We start from the raw sequence: 7,401 nt of genomic DNA on the forward strand, positions 1-7,401 counted from the left end.
CCTAACTCCCAAAAGACAAAAAAAAAAAAAAAAGCAAACACAAAAAGCGTTGTTGAACACTGATGGTGGATGGTGTGGAGCCTGGTGGGATGCTGATGGGAGCAGCAACGCAGTGGTGCTGCGCTAACAGTGTGGGGGTGGGGTGGTGCGTAAAGAGACGGGAGACGAGGAGGGAGGGAGGCTTTTCCTCCATCTGCTGCGCTGCTGTGGCGCGTGCCGAACGCGTGAGCCCTACTGGCAGCTTACAGCACTGTTTGGTTCAAATGGCAGCAAACAGCAGAGATTGACTGAAACGTTTATAAAATACAATTAAATAAAAAACAACTTACATGAAGATGTAATGTTAGTTTGAAATGCACACACAGAGTTTGTGTAAATAAATACGGGATGCATGAATAAATAACGACCTAGTCTTATTATAAGTCATATTTGTATTCCTCAGTGTGTTTTGCGTGCAGTTTTTGTACAAAGTTAGCATTACATGGCTCTTTTTGTACACGACTACAGTTCTAATCGGCAGATGAACTCTATTCTGCATGTGTTGCAGGTTATCACTCAGACTCCTCCCCCACTAGCTGCTCCAGGTAAACACTGTTGTTGATATCGGAGAAAAGCATCTGGGGCTCCATAAGCAGATGTTAATCCATACATAGCGTGGCTTGGGTATCTGGTTTATTAATTTTGGGATAGATTACTCCTGTCACCTCAGAAACACTCAACTGGTTCTGTGCTTCTTTTGTTGAGTGTTTATGCCACATTGAGCCCTTAGGTATTAATAAATGTGGATTATAATCATTATTGTTTTGTTTTTTTATGTATTTAAAGTTTTAAATGTTCTTTAATAAGGCAAAAGATTATTTAGATGTGTCGTGACTCACTTGGCTGTTAATGTGTGGTGAATGTTCGATGCAACAAAGGAAGAATCAAAAACGGAAAGGATATTATTTCAATAATAGAGAAATATTAAAGCAAAACGGTCGTCAGTAAAATCTAGTGGATAGGTCTTGTGTTTTGAACCAAGGACAATAACTGTTCGACTTCTGTGCGTAATTGGATCTTGGTTGAACATTACAACGCTGAAATTTTAACGCAATAAAGCACAACACCATCACGGAAACTTTGCATACCAGCGGTATAGACTCGGGGGCCCATCACGACCAGATGGTCCAGACATGAGCGCCTCTCATTTCCCAAAGGCACCGCCCCGCCCCTCCTCCCGTGTCAGAGGCTAGACACAACGCTGTGCGTCCCCTCCGCTCTGACGCGCTGGAGCCACATAAATAGGAGGCGCTCCGACTCTGCCTCACACTTCAGCTCAGCCGCTCCGAGTGCAAGTAGCTCCTACCACAAAGCACCAAAACAAAAAACCCTGAAATGAGTCCCAGCATCACAACTGAGGCCAGCCTGCCTCTCCCGAACAGGTCCACCGTGGCTCAGAGAAAACAAGCCAACGAACTGAGAAAGGTAAGGAAACGAGAAAACACTTTGCTTATTTTACTGCGAATGTTTACACTTCTGACTCTTTTAATTGTGCATCGGAATAACAGTTTCCCATTCTTTCTTTCAGACGTTGAAACCCTTACTGGAGAAGAGAAGACGAGCTCGTATCAATGACAGTCTCAGTCATTTGAAGAGTCTGATTCTGCCTCTTGTTGGCAAAGACAACGCACGCTATTCCAAGCTCGAGAAAGCTGATATTCTGGAAATGACAGTCCGGTTTCTCAGAGACCTTCCTGCCTCTCCAGTTAAAGGTGAGCATCGTCTCCTGAACTGCTGTCAAGTGCATTCAAATGATCTTCTTCCATACACGGCTCATGTCAAATTCCAGTCACTGACCAAACCTCCTTTTCGCTTCCCCCAGACTCTGCAGACAGTTACAGAGAAGGCTACAAAGCCTGCCTCCAGCGCGTCTCCACTCTGCTTCCCAAAACCAGCCTGGATCAAGACGCGTGCCAGCGCGTCAGCGACTTCGTTCAGCAGTCGATGTCTGCCACCGTCACCCCGACCTGCCAGAACTGTTGCGCCCAGAGCTCCAGAACTCTCCCACAAATCCAACAGAGACTCCTGAGCCTCAAATCCAGCTTCAGCCCCAGACTGGAGAGCCAGTCCCGCAGCAGTAACAGTAACATCAGTAAGAGCAGCAGCGGCAGCAGCGGTGCAGTGGCTCCCAGCAGAGCGCAGCCAGGCCCGCAGCCTGTCAACGATGCCATGTGGAGACCTTGGTAGATTAGACGGATAGAAATGTTGTGATGTATTTTCGTAAACGTATATTGTATTAGCTATAGTCTTGATTGTGATATGAGAGGATTTATTGTTGGAGTTGAAGTTTGATAATTGAATTCAGCATTTGGCTCATTTTGCGTTAAAGGGCACACGAGCACAGATCGTAAAGAAACTGTAAAGTCTATGAACTTTCCGAATCGCAATCCTCTTTGGGGTGTCAAAGATATGGGTTGTAGGCAACACTTTTGTAAAACCCCAAGGGTTATTTAATTTGAGGTTTGCACGTTGGACTTAAAGTATTTTGGTCTGTGCAACATAATAGTCTGTAAACACTATGTGTTATATAGGATTTAATATATGATGGCATGTAAGAAGAAAAAAAACGTGTTTTGTGAATCGAACCCTTCATGAAAATAAAATGTAAATAATGTACACTAATCGAACATGACTGTGTTTGTTCTTTCTCTTATTTTGTGAATATATATATTTATAAGTATCATAAAAATAATGATTTAACTAAGTCATCTTAAAGAGCGGACTCTCGGGTTTATGAATGGAATGAAAAAGGCGCGCAAACGCATAAAGCCACAGGTCATCCTCCGCAGCCCATTGATGCCGCAGAGCAGCTGCTCCATTGTTGCTCATGTGGCGCCTCTCGCGTTGCCGCCAAATCGGTGGGAATAAGTTTATGTTGGTTGTGTGATGGGACAAATATACACTGAAATGGTTCCTATCGTTTTACAACATTCTGCATTTCACAATCAACTGTGAGTAGTTGACATTTAAACATATAACGGAGTCTCTACATTTTAATCCACATCGATGTATTTTACATAACTCATAGTGGCTCTTGGCCTATACTAATATGATGAGTGACGATAATATTGTTTATTTTTGGTCAACCAACAACAAAAAAAAAAAACAGAACAAATGCAACAAAACAAAACTGACCAATTCAGACATAAATGACACACAGCCCAGTTAATAAAATCAAACCTCCTTATTTTATAATTGTAGTACCTCCATTTTCAACAGATTTTACTACCAAAAACAAAAGTCTTACAAATATCAAATAACTTAAGCTGCATCTTAAAGATTCACTCACCCCTTTCATTGTAAGTATTAAATGATTTTATGTGCAAACAAACCTTTTAGCTCATATTTGCTGTCATCAGGTGCAATGATATAAGCTTAAATATTGTTTGTTTGTTTGTGTGACAGAACAAATGGGGGTTTCATTTTCTTTGCTGTATAGAAGAAGTTGAAAAAATAATTCTGTGGGACTATACTTTGCAGTATAGAAATATGAAAGTGTGCAAAAATAAAGCCATCATTTCAAAAAAGATGTTTAAAGGTATAAATATATACATTTATATGCAAGTATACCAAGAAGGAAGACCATAGTTCTCTAAACGGTGCATTTTTCCTCTCAGCGAGGATGCTATTTTTTCCAAGGCTAAAACTTGTACAATGTCGTCGAGCCAGCCTTTTGCAATAGGTCTCCAATAGGTCCAATGAGTTCTGAAGCATTTGGCTGAATATGAGCAGATAATATTGCTTGAAACACTTCAGAATTCATCCTTTTTCAGCAGGTCCATCATCAATAAATACAAGGGAACCAGTTCCATTGGCAGTCTTACATGCCCACACCATGACACCACCACCACCATGCTTCACTGATGAAGCAGTATGTTTTGGATCATGAGCAGTTCCTTTCCTTCTCTACACTCTTCTCTTCCCATCACCGTGGTACAAGTTGATCTTGGTCTCATCTGTCCAGAGGATGTTCTTCCAGAATTGTAACAGCTTTTTTAGGTGTTATTTGGCAAATTCTAATCTTGAAAGAATTCTTCTGTCGTCCACCACAGTGGTTTTCCAGATCTTTTGGTGTTGCTGAGCTCACCGGTGCATTCTTTCTTTTTTTTTTTTTAGAATGTTCCAAACGGTTGATTTGGCCACACCTCATGTTTTTGCTATTTCTCCGATGGGTTTGTTTTGATTTTTCAATCCTAATGATGGCTTGCTTCACTGACAGTGACAGCTCCTTGGATCTCATATTGAGAGAGTTAACAGCAACTAATTGCAAATGTCACTCCTGGAATCAGCTCCAGAACTTTTACCTGCTTAATTGAAAATGCCATCATGAGGGAATAGCCCACACCTATCCATGAAATAGCGTTTCAGTCAATTGTCCCATTACTTTTGGTCCCCTAAAAAGTGGGAGGCACATATAGAAAGTATTTTAATTCCTACTCCATTCACCTGATTTGGATGTAAATGCCCTCAAATTAAAGCTGAAAGTGTGCAGGTAAAGCACATCTTGTTTGTTTCATTTCAAATCCAGTCTCATATTTTCTAATTAGTTAAAAAAACAAAAAACAAAAAAAAGTAATTCCTTAAATATTAAGCCGTGCACACATGTACTTTAATTATTAAAACATATTTAAGTATGAACAATACATCTTATAAATTCAAACGAAAAACATTAATCAATAAACATTTTATTCATTCATAAGTTGGTTTGTTTATCACTCAAGTATTTTTAAAGCAGTTCTAGTTCAATTTTCTGATGGAAATCTGTTTATCCATTTCAACCTTTCCATATTATTAGTGAATGAAAAAATTTAATTAAAAAAAATGTTTTTAAATTTGTTTTTTTGTTGCCATATTGAATGACTAAAATTAACACATTTTATTCTCCCTAAGTGACACTGAACATGGCCAAAAATGTTTTGTTGTCTTACTTTTTGCAGTGGACTTTTATCATAAAAAGTGCAGTAAAGAGGATTATACATGTAGATGAAATTGAGATGCAAGAAAATAGTTGTACAGTGCAAATTTGTGATCAATGTGATGTCCAGTATTGGTATCAGTCTGCTGGTAAAAAAGAATATAAAATGTAATATGCTCCAAAGAAAAAAAAAAAGCTTATGACATACTGTAGATGCTTTATTAGGCATAAACCTGAAGCCATCTACATCATGTGACCAGATTATTAGGGAGGGCTGCACATGTCTGCTCCATTGCAGTAATCCATAATCAAATAGTGTAAAATGCAAGTGTTCATACGCTCCAGTTCCATACACAGTATAGTTTCATCCTGACAGTAATTTTCATTTCTTTCACAAATGTGTTGACAAGTCCCTGTCAGCTTTGTACATCTGGATATAATTGATATTTGACCACTTTTTTTTGACAATACTGTATGCTTTGACAGATTATGATTTATTGATCATGAGTGAGATCTAGAGTCCACCCTCTCCAAATCTGCAGGTTTCTTGTCGACTGAATATTTGTTTTCTGCTTTAAACAAGCATCCATCTCTGGGGTAGAGGTTTGTAGGAAGTGTAAAGATACACAGTCTAGTGCGACTGTCTAAGTCCTGGGAAACTGTAGCTGAGGTGGCAGAAGTTCTGTGGCCACACAGAGACACTGCTTTGGCAATATTTTTCAGATGATAGAAAGCAGTTTTGGTTAAATTTTCTATGTGTGCTTCAAAGTTAAAATCTAAATCTAAAATTACACCAAGGATTCTGACTTGTTTTGGCACTTTTGGCACTTTTGGCAAAAAGTCGGTACTACCCAGCGGAAGAGGTTGTGATGCTGCTCATGATCGCCACTTTCAGCAGTGTTGGCTCTAAATACACAGAGTCCTCTGTTAAATGATGAGATTTTAGACATTTCCTTGCTAATGTTTGAGACGAACACATTTATCTACTGTTTGGCATTGTTCTGTTTTATTGGATGTCGCGCTCATGACTCTTCCAGTGATGACATTCTGACCAATCAGTGGCCAACAGTCTGACAACATTTTAGTATCAGCTCAGCTCACTTGGAACCTCGCCAGAGCAGGTACTAAAAAAGTACCAGGTACTAGGTGCTATCTAATGGAAAAGCAAAAATAAATAGCTGAGTTGTGCCATGCAGAGTGGAACCATGCTGGAATTGTGTAATTGAAAAGTGTCATTAATTTCTATATTTGGCTTTCAGCACCAACAACCTAAACCTCGGTTTTGTTCTGGTTGAGCTGTAAAAAGTTTTGCCCCATCCGTAGTTTTATGTCTAATTCCATTGGCCCTGTGTCATCAGGAGACACAGTGGTGTAAAGTTGAGTGTCATCAGCATAGCTATGGAATATTCTGCCATGCCTCCTGATGATGTTATAGAGAGGTAACATGTAGATGTTAAAAATCGTGGGACCAAAATCGAGCATTGGGGAACACTGCAATTAAATGTAACATTTCTATCTTGAATCATCAATGATTACCAGGAATTCTCCTTGTCGATAAGGCAAGATTTTAACCAGTTAGGAATAGTATCAGATAAGCCAATGTGGGTATGTCTTTTTAAAAGAATGATCGACTGCATCAAAGACTTTGGCTAAAGCAGTTTCAGTACTGTGATTTACCAGATTGAAATGTTTTAAATATGTTATTGGTATAATTTAAAGGGGCATAGGCTGAATCCCAATTCCACCCCTTAGCCCTCCCCCTTCCCCCTACCCCTTTGTCGGAGTTCCCCTTGGCCCTCAAAACATAGTTGAGGGAGCGAGGGGTACGAACGTTCCCCTAAGAAATGAGACACACCTCCATTACGTCATCACGTCGTCCAGACTTGGCGCTCGTGGACTGCTACATCAACAAGCCGATGCGATGCTTGTTGATGTAACAATCCAAAAATGCCGTCCTCACAAGTAATGTCTGTTGCCTGGGCTATTTTTCTGTTTTCACGACTGTCAGCTGCTAACCAACGACATCGGCGGCGACGCTGACGTGAGGAGTGTTCACAAACACAGTTACAGCGACTGCAGACCCGCTGCATTACCATAACCACACACACGCACACACGGTGCAGAGGGAGAAAGCTGCTCGCAGACAGAGCAGAGGAGAGCGGGGACAGAATCTCCTGTTCTGTCCTGAAGACGTAACTGTGCACTCCGGCACTATTTGTTAATGTTAAAAAAATAGCGATAGCAGCTAGCTAACCACTTACGAAAGGAACGCCGGGATAGCATCGGCTACGACTTGCTAGTAATTCAAAACAAACTTGACTAGTGATCCAGAAACACCGTTGACAATTGAAGAAGACCGCAATACAATGATTACACATGACTGTCGTGATTAAAATACTGAAAATACATTTGTGCGAGTCTTTAACGGCCAGCTTTCAAACTTCGCT

General features: G+C 40.3%; 1 pseudogene across 1 annotated transcript; it reads left to right on the forward strand.

Moving 5' to 3' along the window:
* The first annotated feature begins 1,161 nt into the window (after positions 1 to 1,161).
* On the forward strand, positions 1,162 to 2,226 carry LOC310931934 (transcription factor HES-2-like; annotated as a pseudogene). The gene is made up of 3 exons: positions 1,162 to 1,464; positions 1,568 to 1,751; positions 1,862 to 2,226. The product of its transcript is annotated as a transcription factor HES-2-like (transcript).
* The last annotated feature ends 5,175 nt before the right edge of the window (positions 2,227 to 7,401 follow it).

The sequence above is a fragment of the Microchirus variegatus genome, assembly GCF_963457635.1.
Source record: "Microchirus variegatus genome assembly, chromosome: 9".
Taxonomy (NCBI): domain Eukaryota; kingdom Metazoa; phylum Chordata; class Actinopteri; order Pleuronectiformes; family Soleidae; genus Microchirus; species Microchirus variegatus.